Genomic DNA, 15,146 nt, shown 5'->3' on the forward strand with positions numbered 1-15,146 from the left:
CATTATAATTCATCTTTTTTTTTTTTTTTTTGAGACAGAATCTCATTCTGTCACCCAGGTTGGAGTGCAATGGCACGATCTTGGCTCACTGCAACCTCCGTCTCCTGGGCTCAAGCAATTCTCATGCCTCAGTCACCCAAGTAGCCGGGATTACAGGCATGTGTCACTATGCCCAGCTAATTTTTGTATTTTCAGTAGAGACAGGGTTTCACCATGTTGGTGAGGCTGGTCTCGAACTTCTGACCTCAGGTGATCCTCCTGCCTTAGCCTCTCAAAGTGCTGGGATTACAGAGGTTGCAGTGAGCCACCACACCCAGATTAATTGGTTTTAATATCCAGTAGAGCAAGTCCTCCCAGTTTGTTTTTATTCTAGAAAGTCTTGGTTGTGTTTATCACTTTGCATTTCCATAAAAACTTTAGAATCAGCTTGTCAATTTCCACAAAAGAAAAACTATTGTTATTTTCTTTCTTTCTTTTGGTTGTGGTGGGGAGATTGCATTGAATCTGTAGATCAATTTTGGGGAAAATGATGTTTTCACACTTTTTAATTCTAATTTCCGTCATGATTTATTTGAATTTTCAAGCATATGAGGATTTTTTAGTAATCTCTTTGTCACCTTTTCCCCAGAGAAATACTTGGAATTACTTCAATATTTTGTAATTTATTGAGACTTACATTATGACCTACCATATGGTAAATTTCTGTGAATTTTCCTTGTGTGCTTGGAAGAAAATTATAGTGTGTCTTGTAAGTATTCTTAAGGTCAAGTATATTTGATTATGTTGTTCAAATCTATATGATTAATAATTTTTGTCTGCTAGTTATACCATTTGCTGCGAGAAGTATGTTAAAAGTCTACCACTTGTGATAGTGCATTTGTTTTTCTGTTTTCTTTTGTATATTTTGAGGCTATGTTAGCAGTATGTAGAAAATTAGAATTATATTTTCCTGGTGAATTCAACTTTATCATAATGAAATAGGTCTCTCTTATCCCCAACAGTGCCTTTTTATTGTACATATTTAAGGTTTATACCATGCTGTTTTGATATACATATACATAGTGAAATGATTATAGTTAAGCAAATTAATCTATCCATCACCATATATGTATACACATATGTATATGTATATGTATACATATATACATATACACACATATATATGTTTATATACAGATGAAGTTTGATATATACAGATGAATTTTGATTACATATGTATATGCATATGTATGTGTACATATACACACATATGTATGTTTATATACAGCTGAATTTTGATGATTTCACTTTTCCCATTTATTAACTTAGAAGTTACCTGTTTTTACTAATTTTACTAATTATTAGTTTTTACTAATTCTTTTAGATGTTAATTTCATTGATTTTCTCTCCCAATCATTGTTATTGTGAATTTTGATTCTCTGTACATTTTAAACTCCCCATACTTTGTATTACTGTTTTGTATGGTTGATATTTCTTTAGACTCAACCACATATTTATTCTTGACTTGCTTTTCATTCTTCCCTTGATCTCCAACTTGCCAACTGAAATCCTTTTTTGTTTTGTCTGCAGAACTTTTTAATGTTTTCTTCAGTTGTGAGTCTGCTGGTGACAATTTCCTTGGTTTAACGCAGTTTTTATTCCAAATTCTTGGCTGGGTGGTATGGCTCATGCCTGTAATCCTACACTTTGGGAGGCTGAGGCAGCAGGATTGCTTGAGTCCAGGAGTTTGAGAGCAGCCTGAGCAAATAGTGTGACCCCATCCAATACAAAAATACAAAAATCAGCCAGGTGTGATGGTGTGCACCTGTAGTCCCAGACACTTGGGAGGCTGAGGTGACCCAGGAGGCAGAGGTTGCAGTGAGCCCAGATTGTGCCACTGCATTCCAGCCTGGGCAGCAGAGAGACACCCTGTCTCAAAACAAAATGAAACAAAATAACTTTAAAAAATCTTCATTCTTGATAGATTTTTAAATTCTGATCATAATATTTTAGATGGGTAGCTATTTTATTTCAGCCTTTTAAAGATGTAATTTCACTGCCTCTTGGCTTCCACTGTTGAGAAGTTGGCTCTAAGTCTTACTGTTGCTCTTTTGAGAGTAATCTGTCCCTTTTTCTCTAGTTGTCTTTGAGTTTGAAAATTTCTCAGCCACTACTTCTTCAGATATTGCTTCCATTATTTCCTCCTTTTATTTGCCTGCTGATACTCTAACTACAAGTATACTAGATCTTCCCACTATATCTTCTATACCTCTTAGCATCTCTTGTAGACTTCCATCCTTTTCCTCTTCATGCTTTATTGTATGATTGTCTTCTGACCTATCTTCCACTTCACAGATTTTCTCTTCAGCTGGGTCTAAACAATTGCTAAAGTTATTCATTGAGTTCTCAATTTTGATTACTATATTTTTTTAATTCTATAACTTCTTTTTGTCTCTTTTATATAGTTTCTGGTTTGCTGTCTAAATCCTTAATCATTTATTTTCTTGAAAAAAATAACAGCACATGTTATATATCTTCTGTTCACCTTTATGGATATATCTTCACTCTCTCCACTCTGCTGTCTCTCCAGGAACGTGATCTGCATGGACTGTATCAACGAACTTTCTTGTCCTCTGGCTTCTAGCTGTGTTTGGCTAAAGCAAAGTACCAGTAGGACTACATGGAAGGAGGAGAGTGAGATTCGGTACTAATTTACCTGATCTCTTCCTGTGGGGTCGCTGTGGGCTGGCCACATTCCCTGACCATAGACTCTCTGTCTCTGGATTCTGGTAGTTCCTCCCTCCCTGTAACTCTTCAAGCCTATAGGTGGTAAAGCCTCCTTATTGTTAGTAGCCCCAGAATATTGGACCCCATCTCTCCCCGTCACTACCCATACTTTTGAAAATTATTCCTTTATTAAGGAATAATATTATCCCTCATATTATCATTGTTTGATGGTTCCATCTGTGTCTGATTGGAAATCTGACTGACACAACATGTTTGTATTACCAAATGTTTTTGGTTATTTAAAAAATCAGACTGTAGGTGGATCTGTAAGACTTCATGTGGATCTATTTCTACTGTCCTTATTTCTGCTATTTTATTAGTCATATTTTTCTGTTTCATGTGGTTTTTCTATTTTTAAATTTTTATGTATTTTTTTTTGAGATGGGGTTATGAGAATGGCTAATTTTTGTATTTTTGGTAGAGATAGGGTGTTGCCATGTTGCCCAGGCTGATCTCAAACTCCTAACCTCAAGTGATTCACCCACCTTGGCCTCCCAAAGTACTGGGATTACAGGCACGAGCCACCATGCCTGCCCTCATGTGGCTATATTTAACTTATGTGCTAATAATTTTATGTGCAGAATTGCTTATAGAAATGTATTCTTCATTGAGAAAGGACTTACATTTGCTTTTGCCAGGCACTTGGGATTATTGTAAACTGAAGTGTCTGGAAAGCCTTATGTAGTTCAAGTTCATTCTTCTTCAGTACCTTAACTTGAAAAGGGGAGATTCACCAGCAACTCCCCTCACCTTGGCAGGCCCTATAATATAATCCATTCCCTTAATTTAGCCTCTTACCCTTTCTCCAACCCCTCATGAATTGCCAAATGCTCCCAGGATAGAGCAGCCTTATCTTCCAATTTACTTTTTTGGGCTTCCAAATTGGTTCAGTAATTCTTCTCTCTTTTGTTGGGTCTCATTTAAAAAAAAATTTCTGGTTATCTTCAACAGGAAAATTGCTCTGAATTAATCTGCCTCCTTCAAACTTGGCTAGTCTAACTAATTTATCTAGGGTGATGCATCTAGAAGAGCTCAGATAAGCCTAGCCATAAATCCTGTTCTCTTTTGTTTAACGCTAAATCATCTTTTTCCTCAACTGAAAAAAACAGATTGTTTAAAATTGAACCAGAATTTTGCACTGCTAGCTACAAAAGTCAAAATAATTTAATATGCAAGTGTGAGTCTCTTAAGGATGTTCTCCATATCTCATTTGCTTTTATATCCTTAGCACTTAGCATAGTATGTGTTCAGACAGTATTTGTTAAGTAAAAGAAAGAATAAGTAAAAGGATGAAATACATAAAATTCAAATGAAGATAGTTTCTATATGGATTATATTTCTCAACCTAAAATAATCCTCATCTAGTATATCAGGTGTCTTCCTTGTTCAATTTTCCTTTTCAAGATAAAATTTTTAAATGGTATAAGTGGAACACATCTATAAATTCAAGGCTTCCATTATCAGCTCCCCTATCCCAAATATTACAAGAGATTATCAAGTTCAAGACTAGCCTAGTTTCTTTCTAGGAATCCCTAGGACTGGGGAGGACTATCGGATGGTGGTCCAGTGCCAAATACTAGAAGGATCTATTCCTGTCAATCCACCTTCAGCATGCCTCAAACTGGATTCAGCATCATCTCCTCTTCCCTTTATTCTCCTTCTCTATGTTTACTACCTTATTTGGTGTCATTGCATCATCCTCTCAGTTACCTGTACCAGAATCCTAGGGGTCATCTCTTATTGCATCCTATCCAAATCACCAAGCTTAGTGAGTCAGTGTCTACATATTTCTCACATTTGCCCCACCCTGGACATCTCTATTGTGACTGCTCTAATGTGAGTTCTCATTGCCATTCACCTGGAGGTCAGCATTGGCCTTTTAACTGGTCTCACCTTTATCCTCTCTGGACCATCCCCACGGAGAGATCAAACATTGGCACGACATTGCCTAAAGCCCTTTGGTTCTTTCCTATTGTCCACAGACAGTCTAAACTCCTTGCCACAGTTGGTAAAATCTCCATAATCTGGCCCTTACCTATCTCTCAAGCATCCTTTTCCACTGTTAGCCTTTGTGTAGTCCATGGTCTAAAACTGCCAAACATATTACATACACTTCCAAGTATTCCTGGTGTTCCTTCTGCATGAATTTATCTTCCCTTACTTCTCCCCTTATTTTAAACTTTACTTATTCTTCAAGAATCACCTTCTGCCTCTTCAGTCTAGTCCAAGTGGCCCTTCCATGTGCTCCTATGGCAAAGCTTCATCAAAACACATAATTAGCCTATAATCCCAGCACTTTGGGATGCCGAGGCAGGCAGATCACTTGAGGTCAGGAGTTCAAGACCAGCCTGGTCAACATGGTAAAACCCTGTCTCTAGAAAAAATACAAAAATAGCTGGGTGTGGTGTGCATGCCCGTAATCCCAGCTACTTGGGAGGCTGAAGCAGGAGAATAGCTTGAACCCAGGAGGTGGAGGTTGCAGTGAGCTGAGATCTTGCCACTGCACTCCAGCCTGGATGACAGAGTGAGGCTCCGTCTAAAACAAACAAACAAAACAAGAAAACCCCACATAATCAGTTTTTTATGACTGTCACCCTCACCTATCTGTAAGAAACTTGAAGCACTCCAGCTTAATGGTGGCATTTAATAGGCCCTTAGTAACAGTTTGAAAAATGAAATTGAATAATAATCATTAATATTAATCAAAATTAGAATTTATATTGTCCAGGTGTCTTAGTCATTTCAATGGGTGGGGTTTATTTTGTTGTTCCTTGAGTGTATTTTTCTCTTAATTTTAAATAATATCTTTAACTATGAATATTATATTTTAAAGATTCATTATATTTTCTAGCTTATAAATGGGTGATTATCATATTATTTTCAAAGCTGACTTTTTTTTTTAAACACAGCTAGATGGGCATGTTGATATTGAGCTCTCGTTTTCTTATTCTGGGGCCCTCACATATTTTGACACTTTTTTCATTTTCTCCATCAAAAGAGACTCAGTGTTCCATAGAATGGTGCTTCATTTGTTAATATATTATCGTTATTAATATGTTACCTTCCTTCCTACTGGGATTGGAAAGTACATTGTTTTATGCCTTTATTCATTCCTTACCCTAACCAATTCCTTATATTTATGTCATGGAACCATCTCCCTGGTACCTCAGAGTAAAACTCTTCTCTCAGCAGAAATGATAAGTTCCCTAGTTGGTTACTTCAGTTGCTGCAGCAGTAGCTAGTGAGGGTCTCTTCCCCTTGCCATTAATCCTGACAATCACTATCAACTTTCTCACCTTTGATCTAAAAATCCCAGCTTCCCTTATCTTTATAACAATAATGGTGATGCCTATTTCCAGTAATTTGAAGAAGCGACCCAAGGAAGAAGGGAGGGAATGCTTTTTACAAACGACTGGGTCTCCATTTGGTTTTATTTCTTATTCTCTTACAACTTATAACCCCCAAAAGGCAAAAGGAAAGTTCATTAGTTCAGTGTCTGACAGCTCAGAAACTAGTAACCCAACACATTTGTGTCCCTTCCATTGATTTAACCCTTGTGGTAAGTTGGATTTTCAAATAATGTCCACGGCTATATTTCTAGTCTCACATGTTGTTCTGGAACCTTGCCACCTCCATCTTCAACAAGAAATGAAGTCCATCTCCCCTTTGCTTTGTGACTGCTTCGATGGATATAATGTCATGGAAATAATACTGAGTAACTTCTGAAGTTAGGTTATAAAAGGCAACCTGGCCAGGCATAGTGGCTCATGCCTGTAATCCCAGCAATTTGGGAGGCCAAGGCAGGTGGATCACTTGAGCTTAGGAGTTGGAGACCAGCCTGGGCAACATGGCAAAACCCTGTCTCTACTAAACATACAAAATTTAGCTGGGAATGGTGGCACATACCTGTAGTCCCAGCCACTTGGGAGGCTGAGGTGGGAGGATTGTTTGAGCCTGAGAGGCAGAGGTTGTAGTGAGCCAAGATTGTACCACTGCACTCCAGCCTGCATAATAGAGTGAAAATGTGTGAGAGAGAAAAAAAAGGCAACCCACACTTTGGGAACACTGAGCTACTCTTTATGATATCCAATTACCCTGAAGCTGCATGTTGGAAAGGCCATGTGGAGATATCATGTAGAGGGAGAGAGAGGCCCAATGAACTTCAACTATTTTAGCTCTCATTTTTGCATCTTCCCAGTGAACTGACAGACAAAGGCTGGGAGCTGGAACCTTCTGAAGGCTCATTCACTTGCATGTCTGTCATGAAGCTTCAGGGCAGCTCCAGCTGATGCCAGGTGAGCAAAGATGAGCTATTTTCTCTATACCCTGCCAAAACTGCAGATCGTGAGTGAAACAAATGCTGTTTTAAGCCACTTCATTTTTGGAGGGGTTTCTCATGCAGTAATAAGTAGTGAGAACGCCCCTAATGACCTGAGCTCAGACCAGAAGTATTATTTAATCCCTTTTCTGTAAAAAAGTAGAAATTTAAGTTCTTGATGTACTCTTTTATGGCAGACAGAAATGACAAGTCAGAGGGTTTTTAACTCTTTGTTTCCAGGCTACTGGGTGAATATAACACAGGAGATATTTCTTCAGAGCCTCTGGGAAGCTAGAGAAAGAAAGAATAATTGAAGTGGTCCAGAAGGAAGAGAAACATGTGACAGGCTATGCCTGGTACCTCCAGACCAGAGGGTAAGGAATGACCATTCCTTTCTTGTACATGTGTTATCATGGTCCTGCTTTTCCAAAAACGGTATTCACCACCCCCACAGAAGAATGTGAAAGTCCTGCTTTTCAGACTGCATGATTCTTTCCACAGAGAAAGATTTCCCTCTCCCTTCCTCTCCTTGCTACTTACTACATTTCTAGGGCTCACTCCTCCATGATTAGAAGACAGGTGGGTGACTGTCCACGGTGCTGCCCTTTGCTTACTGCACCAGACCATGTTTTGTTCCTTCACAGGAGCCCACATCCACAGGCTCTGTGATTTAAAAAGATAAATGCATCCTAGATCCCTACATGATCTAGAAGGTGTCACCAGGTCTTGTACATTTGTTGCAGATGGGGTATAAAGAACATCTAAAAGGGAAGACCACCCTTTGTTCTTTACTCCAATATCTTACCTTTCCTCCTCTATCTCTTTCCTTCACCCCATGCCCTCTCCCTGCAGGCCTCTTTTATTGCTGTGCCAGATCGTAAGTGGAGGTAGAAAGTAGATGGCAGTAGCATGGTCCTGAGGGTCCGGAGGATAGGACTATGCTTCACAGTTATCCAGGTGGCAGCTGTGGTGAGGGCTGACAGAGATGCTCCATCTGGAGCCAGACCTGCATACCAGTCCAGCCTCTGGTGTTTGATTGCTGTGTGAGTGAAGCAAGCACTGAGTCACATTTTTTCTCATCTGTAGACAGGTAACTCAGGCAGAGCAATGTGATGAGGATTAAGTGGGGTGCTGTATTAGAATCTTGTAAACTACAAAACATTTGACTGATGAAGGGTTACTTCTTTCTATGGGGGCCCCAAACAGAGATTTAAAAGTGGTAAAAGGATGAGTCCAAGGAACTACTGAAGGCTGCAGCAATGACGGGACCGATGAGGAGGGAGGAGAGAAGTTCCCAAAGGCAGAGGAAATCTGGACCAGCATCCCAGCCAGCTGGGTCTCATGGAGCTAACCCAGCAGAGGGAGAAAGAGGCTCACCTGGAGTTGGGCAGATGCCCAAACCAAGGCGGCCGGCAAGGCTCGGAGCTGAAAGGGAAGGAACAATTGTAATAATAGCAGCCATGTGCCGAGCACTGGCCAAATGCCAGCCACTGTGCAAGGCTTACATGCTCATTTAATTCTCACAACAACTCTGAGGCACGTGTTACTATCCTCATTTTACACAGTGGTGAATGAGGTTCTGATAGGCCCAAGAAATTTCTAAAAATCTCACGGCCAGAAAATGGCAAAATCTGGATTCAAATCTAAGGTTTTCTTTGTTTTGTTCTTTTTTTTTTGAGACAAAGTCATACTCTGTCACCCAGGTTGGAGTGCAATGGCGTGATCTCGGCTCACTGCAACCTGCGCCTCCCAGGTTCAAGCAATTCTCATGCCTCAGCCTCCCAAGTAGTTGGGATTACAGGTGCCTGCCACCATGCCAATTTTTTTTTGTTTTTAGTAGAGATGAGGTTTTGCCCTGTTTGTCAGGCTAGTCTTGAACTCCTGACCTCAAGCGATCCGCCCGCTTCGGTCTCCCAATGTGCCGGGATTATAGGCATGAGCCACTGCGCCCGGCCCAAATCTAGGGTTTTCTTACACCTAACTAAGCCAAAGTTAGCAAGCTTGAGATAAGACTTTTTGTTTTGTTTTGTTTGGGTTTTTTTCATGATTTCTTTTTAAGACAGGTTTTTGCTCTTGTTGCCCAGGCTGGAGCACAATGGCACAACCTCAGCTCACTGCAACCTCCACCTCCTGCGTTCAAGCGATTCTCCTGCCTCGGTATCCCAAGTAGCTGGGATTACAGGTGCCCGCCACCATACTCAGCTAATTTTTTTATTTTTAGTAGAGACGGAGTTTCACTATGTTGGCCAGGATGGTCTTGAACTCCTGAGCTCAGGTGATTCACCCGCCTTGGCCTCCCAAAGTGCTGGGATTACAGGTGTGAGCCACTGTGCTCCGCCGAATTTTTTTTTTTTTTTTTTTTAATATATAACAAAGAGAAGCATCAGATCAGAAGAACCTAATGTGAGGCAGACTCCAAAGCCAAGGGATCAAAGAACAGGGTGAGCAAAACAGAAAGGGTAGGGGGACAAGTCAGAAAGGGGTCTGTGCGAGCACCAGAAACATGCACATACCCTCTTCCTTGTGGAGTGGCTCATGGGTGGGCCAGGCACTTTTAAAGAGCTGCAGACAGAGCAATCTCCTGCAGCCTGTTCTTATGTGAGGACCAGAAAATCTTCCACATGGGTCTCCCTGTGCTCGTGTTCCCTTCTCATCATTGTAATGGACAGAATTAGTGCATGGTATCAACCAGCATTCGCCAAAGTTTGTTCTGTGGGACCCAAGTTCCGTGGGGTTAAAAGATACAACTTGGAATGAAGATTCAGTTAAATTCACTTCAATTTAACACACTTAGTGAACACCCACAAACAGAGCTATGATGTATTCAACCATGAACAATAGGCAAAGTCCCAGTTTTCATGGAGCTTGTAGACCAGATGTCCAGTAAGTTTGGAAAATGTTACACCAAAGTGATATTGGTTTCTTTACTGCAAACATTTCAGGGTCTTATTATGATGATATGCATTGTGACTTTCTAAGAGTTGGGTAGAGTATATAGTGTTCCCCCATGATATCTACCCACGGAATCCTATTTTACTTGTTGTAGCTCCTGGGCTAGTGTTCTTTTTTCTTTCTTTCTCTTTTTTTTTTTTTTTGAGATGGAGTTTCATTGTTTTCACCCAGGCTGGAGTACAATGGTGCCATCTTGGCTCACTGCAACCTCTGCCTCTTGGGTTCAAGCAATCCTCCAGCCTCAGTCTCCCTAGGAGCTGGAATTATAGGCACCCACCACAACCCCCCCTGCTAATTTTTTTATTTTTAGTAAAGATGGGGTTTCACCATGTTGGTCAGGCTGGTCTCAAACTCCTGACCTTGGGTGATCCTGCCTCGGCCTCCCAGGGTGCTGGGATTACAGACATGAGCCACTGTGCCCGGCCCAGGGCTGATATTCTACAGAACAAGCTTGCAGGGGATGCTAGGGTAAACAGAGAATGATACACACCCCTTCACCTCCGTTCATTTTCCCACAATACTGGTAGTGTGGCCAAAAGGGATGATGGGGAACACATAAGCCCAGAACATGGCAGCCAGGTGATGCAACTATGGGGGTAAGGGTGCCATTTGTGGATGTCAAATGATGGCTGCCTCTCAACACTGAGCCTGATGAAGAGTCAAGACTACCTGGAAATCGCCACAGGCGAGCCCACGGAAGGTGTGTGCTTCTCTGAACAAGACTGAGAAGCTCACTGGGCCAGAGATGTAGCAGGAGAAGGAGAAATAGAAAGTGGAGCCTGGGGAGAGGGAAGGTCCTTTGCTCCTAGGCCATAGGAGAGGGGGAGGATTTTCTGTCACAGTCCTGTGGGAGGACCTAGGTGGCAGCTGTCCTGGCATAGGGGAACAGCATGTCCTGTCTTAAAAAGAGAAGTGCTCCTGGAGCCAGTGTGGGGCTTTGTATGCCAGCAATCAAAGTTTATCACTCAGACAAACAAGCCAGAGGAAAAGAGCTGACAAATGGCTAGCATTTCCCCCTCCTTCTTCTCCAGGAAGACGTTTTGGTCTTGGTTTCCTTCTGGGTTTTTCCTCTCTCTGATCTCTCTTGCCCTCACGCAGTGTTCCCTGCCCAGGCGTTACATAACAGCCTGGACTGCAGGGAACACCTATACAAGAGGCCATGACAGTTAGACAATGGGCAGGCACAGGCTACCCTGAGAAAATGGAGTCATTCATGAGCTGTGTGAGAGGCGGCTCTGTTCCCAGCTTGGCTCACTGGTAAATGAAGTGCGCTGGGGACAAAGAGGGAAACTTTACACTCTAGCAATTTTCCCACAGTGGCGGGCTCACGGAAAAACAAGGCACTAGTTGGCTTGGAGGAGAAAAGGCAACCATATCCATAGACTTTGCTTTCTCCCCCACATTGCCGTCTTGTGCCAAAACCACAGAATAAACTTCCAGGGAGGGAACAGCAAGGCTATACTCGCTCTGGGTCTCAAATGGCAGAAGCCAGAGAAAAGGTGTGGGTCTGCCTTCAGCTTCTGTTTCCATGGCTGCTTGATGGGTTTTCATTTCTGGATCAGCTCATATTTGACCTCTGAGCTAGCTCGCCACCTTAGAGGGAAGGAATGTTTTCAGCTGAGATGATCATCCTGAGAGAAGTCGTAATGGCTTCCCCTAGCGCAGCTGCTCAGCAGGGTCAGGGAACACCTTCCTCTAACACAGCCGGCTGGCTCGCCTGATCTGAGGGGCTCTTCAGCCCACACTGCTCAGGGCTGTGTGTGGAGTCACACCTCGAGAATCCTCTGCTGTGGGGTCCAAGGCCTCTTTGCATAGGAATCTGTACTGCAGCTGCAAGTATGGTGCTGTCCTATAGACCATGAGGTGCTAAAGATTTAACCAAAAAGTTATTGAGTGTCTTATAGTGGGGGTTTTATATAAGACTAAATTTCATGTCAAGAAAATACCAAGGTTATTACAAATAATCTTATACGTTAAAAACAATTACCAAATCCCAGCAATGACCTACTTATCTATTTAAAGAAACACAGCCTCATACAGGAAGACTCCATCCTTCTGAGCACCCAGCCTACAACATGAGCAAATGCCGGTTGCTTAGGAATATGAGGTTAAATGCTCTGGGTCAGACAGATGGGCCTGGATCCTAATTTCAAAACTTAGTAGCTGTATGACCTCATAGGAATTGCTTCCTTTTTGCTGCCTCCACTGTATTATCATAGTGGTCACAATACTTAGGAAGGTGGGCTAGGACAGACCAAGCATGTCTCCTGAGAGTGCTGAAGGAAGTGGACTCCAGGGCAACCCCTTCTTTGGGGCCATTCTCAGCCAAGGGCCCCTGCCCACAGCACTGAATACCCTCGCGAGACCAGTGGCCATTTTTTGAGGAAAATTCCCATTAACCTGGAAAACTTCACAACAGACCAACATTGTTTCCTGCATTGGGGCTTGGAAACCACTGCATGAAATAATTCATCTGTTACTGTTTAATCCTATACTGGCTTTAGTTATATTCTTCATAGAGAAACCTTTAAAGTTTTCTCCTTTATGCGTCAGGTGTAGCTAGGCAACGTTGGCCAAATCTACGTGCCTCCCCTAACTGTTTCCACTTCAGCGTTTGAGGGAAGAATCAAAAGCCCTTGGGCTTGCAGATGCTTAGAGAATAGGCACGAGGCAACATTTTCTGAGCTCTCATCATATCCCAGGTACCACGCTAGACTTGCGTACGTATGGTACTCTCAACAGAGTGAGGCAGAGAGGTGATGAAGTGGGTTAGAGCCTGAGGATGGAGGTTGGGAACCTATGGGAGCATGTGCTAACCAGGGTGGTGGTGACCGCAGAAGGCTTTCCAGAGGAAGAGATAGCCAAGCTGAGTCTTGATGAATAGCCAGGTGCAGGTGTGGTGGTGCACCCAGGCAGAAGGAGTAGAGCAAGAAAGGACTTGGCCAGCCCACAGAGCCTGCCTGTCTGATGTGTTGCAGTAGATCCACAGAGCTGCAGAACTGGAAGAGGGGGTGAGGGAGGAGGTGGGGAATAGGAAGGCAGGAGCCAGGTCTCCATCATGCTCCTAATTCCCTCTGGGACGTCATCTGTCCCTCAGCAATGCCTCTAATAGAGATATCTGCGGCTCTAAACATTTACTGATACCTTAATCTTTCAAGCAGAATGGTAAAGCAGAAAAAACCTGTGGGTACCTCCTCACATGTGTTGTTTGTTTGTTTGCTGTGAGACAGGGTCTCGCTCTGTCACCCAGGCTGGAGTGCAGTGGTGCCATCACGGCTCACTGCAGCCTTGACCTCCTGAGCTCAATCAATCCTCCTACCTCAGCCTCCTGAGTAGCTGGGACTACAGGCATGTGCCACCACGCCCAGCTAATTTTTGTATTTTTTGTAGAGATGGGGTCTCACCATGTTGCCCGGGCTGGGATTCCTCACATGTTTTCACATAAGTAGTCCCTATACTTGCCTGGTTCTTTCCAATGCGAAGAGAAATCTTCAGGTAATTAAGTTTAAGCTTCCACAACGATGTCTCTTCTCCCCACTGCTCTTTGAAGCTGATCTTTGTTGGGAAAATTATTTTTCATCAAACTGATCTAGATTACTCATTGACTAGCTTGTTGACCATAGTTGCTTCCAAAAAAAAGCTCACCTATTAAACTTAACAATAGGTACCAGTATTGAACTAGTATTATATGTCTGGCATGGTGCTGGGTGCTTCTGAAACATTTTTATTCAATACTCATAGCAAATTAATGAGGAAGACACTATGATCATTTTCACCTTACAGATGAGAAAAATAAAGCTTGATAAAATACCAGCTTATACATGACACAACTGGGTTTTAGTCTATTTGATTCCAAAATCACCACTCAGAGTCAATTCACTCCACTGCTATTACAAAATGCTTTTGAGAACCACCTAAAAGAAAGACATGTGGCTGTTGCTGCACAATGGACAACCAAGTTTTTTGACCAGAAAACATTTTTGCCTTCGCAGAGAGAACTCGGGAAAGCAGCAGGCAGTCCAGAATGGCGATGGGAAGATCCAGAGGCAGCAAAGGCTTCTCTCCGCCATGTGAAAGGCCTGAGTTTAGATACCTCAGGGAAGTTTTAATGCCAACCTTCTGTAAAACCCCCATTCTCTAACGTATGGCTTTAATTAACAATCATGTATCACTATTGGTTTGTTAATCATAGCAAATGGACCATACTCCTGTAAGATGTTATCAACAGGAAAAATTGAGGGAGAGGTATATGAAGCTCTGCACTATCCTTGCAATTATTCTGTAAATCTAAAACTGTTGTAAAAAAAAAATAAAGTTGGGGGAGGAGCAAAAAGAAAAAAGTTTCTTTTTATTTAAAAAAACCCTTATTCTCCACAGCCACATCCATATTTCAGAATTATTCTTAGAAACTTCCAGAAACAATTCATTTGCTGTATATAACATTATGGCCTAGATTAAACTGAGCAGTAATTATTAATGCTTAATGTTAGTGTGGAAGCTCCAAAATTATATATTAGAGTGTTTGTGTAACTCTAAATCTTAAGATACATGTCAGTGATACCCAAAGTTTATTTATTTTTTTATTTTATAGAGAAAACATAATTGACAAAATGGTTACATACTTTTTAAACTTTGTTTTCAACATCTTTGGGAATTGTAGCCATTGAACCCCATGTTCCTGATTCAAGTTCCTCTGTGCATCTCGTAAGAGTTGTTGAATTGCAGTCCTAATGCCTGGGATTGAAGAAGATGCTTCCAAGGGGCCAATCTCACAAATCAGCAGATAGGCTGACCAGCCTTTTTCACTCTGTTCTCAGGCATGTGAAAGCGTTGTCTGGTCCTAAACATTATGTTCTAGTTATGCCCCACTTGTTGAGGGGTTGAGGGTGGCATTGATGCAGTCTCCATGCTTTAACTAGGCTGTTATTCCCTATTACCTGCCTGCCCCAGCTTCCGACTACCACCCAGGTTAAGAGGAGCATGTCTGATGAAGAAACCACCTCCCTTAGTCAAGATGATTCAACTTCATTCTACTTTCATGCCCTTTCTCCAGGTGGAGATCTGAGGGTCTGAGGAGGAGACAGAGAGAGAAACGGATGCAAAAAGGCTC

General features: G+C 42.0%; 1 long non-coding RNA gene across 1 annotated transcript; it reads left to right on the forward strand.

Annotated features, from left to right (window-relative positions):
- The first annotated feature begins 6,929 nt into the window (after positions 1–6,929).
- LOC106994465 (uncharacterized) lies at positions 6,930–14,376 on the forward strand. Its single transcript, XR_001441058.3, has 3 exons — positions 6,930–7,061; positions 7,325–7,458; positions 14,029–14,376. It is a non-coding gene; the product is annotated as an uncharacterized LOC106994465 (long non-coding RNA).
- The last annotated feature ends 770 nt before the right edge of the window (positions 14,377–15,146 follow it).

This window comes from Macaca mulatta, chromosome 1 (assembly GCF_049350105.2).
Source record: "Macaca mulatta isolate MMU2019108-1 chromosome 1, T2T-MMU8v2.0, whole genome shotgun sequence".
In the NCBI taxonomy this organism is placed as follows: domain Eukaryota; kingdom Metazoa; phylum Chordata; class Mammalia; order Primates; family Cercopithecidae; genus Macaca; species Macaca mulatta.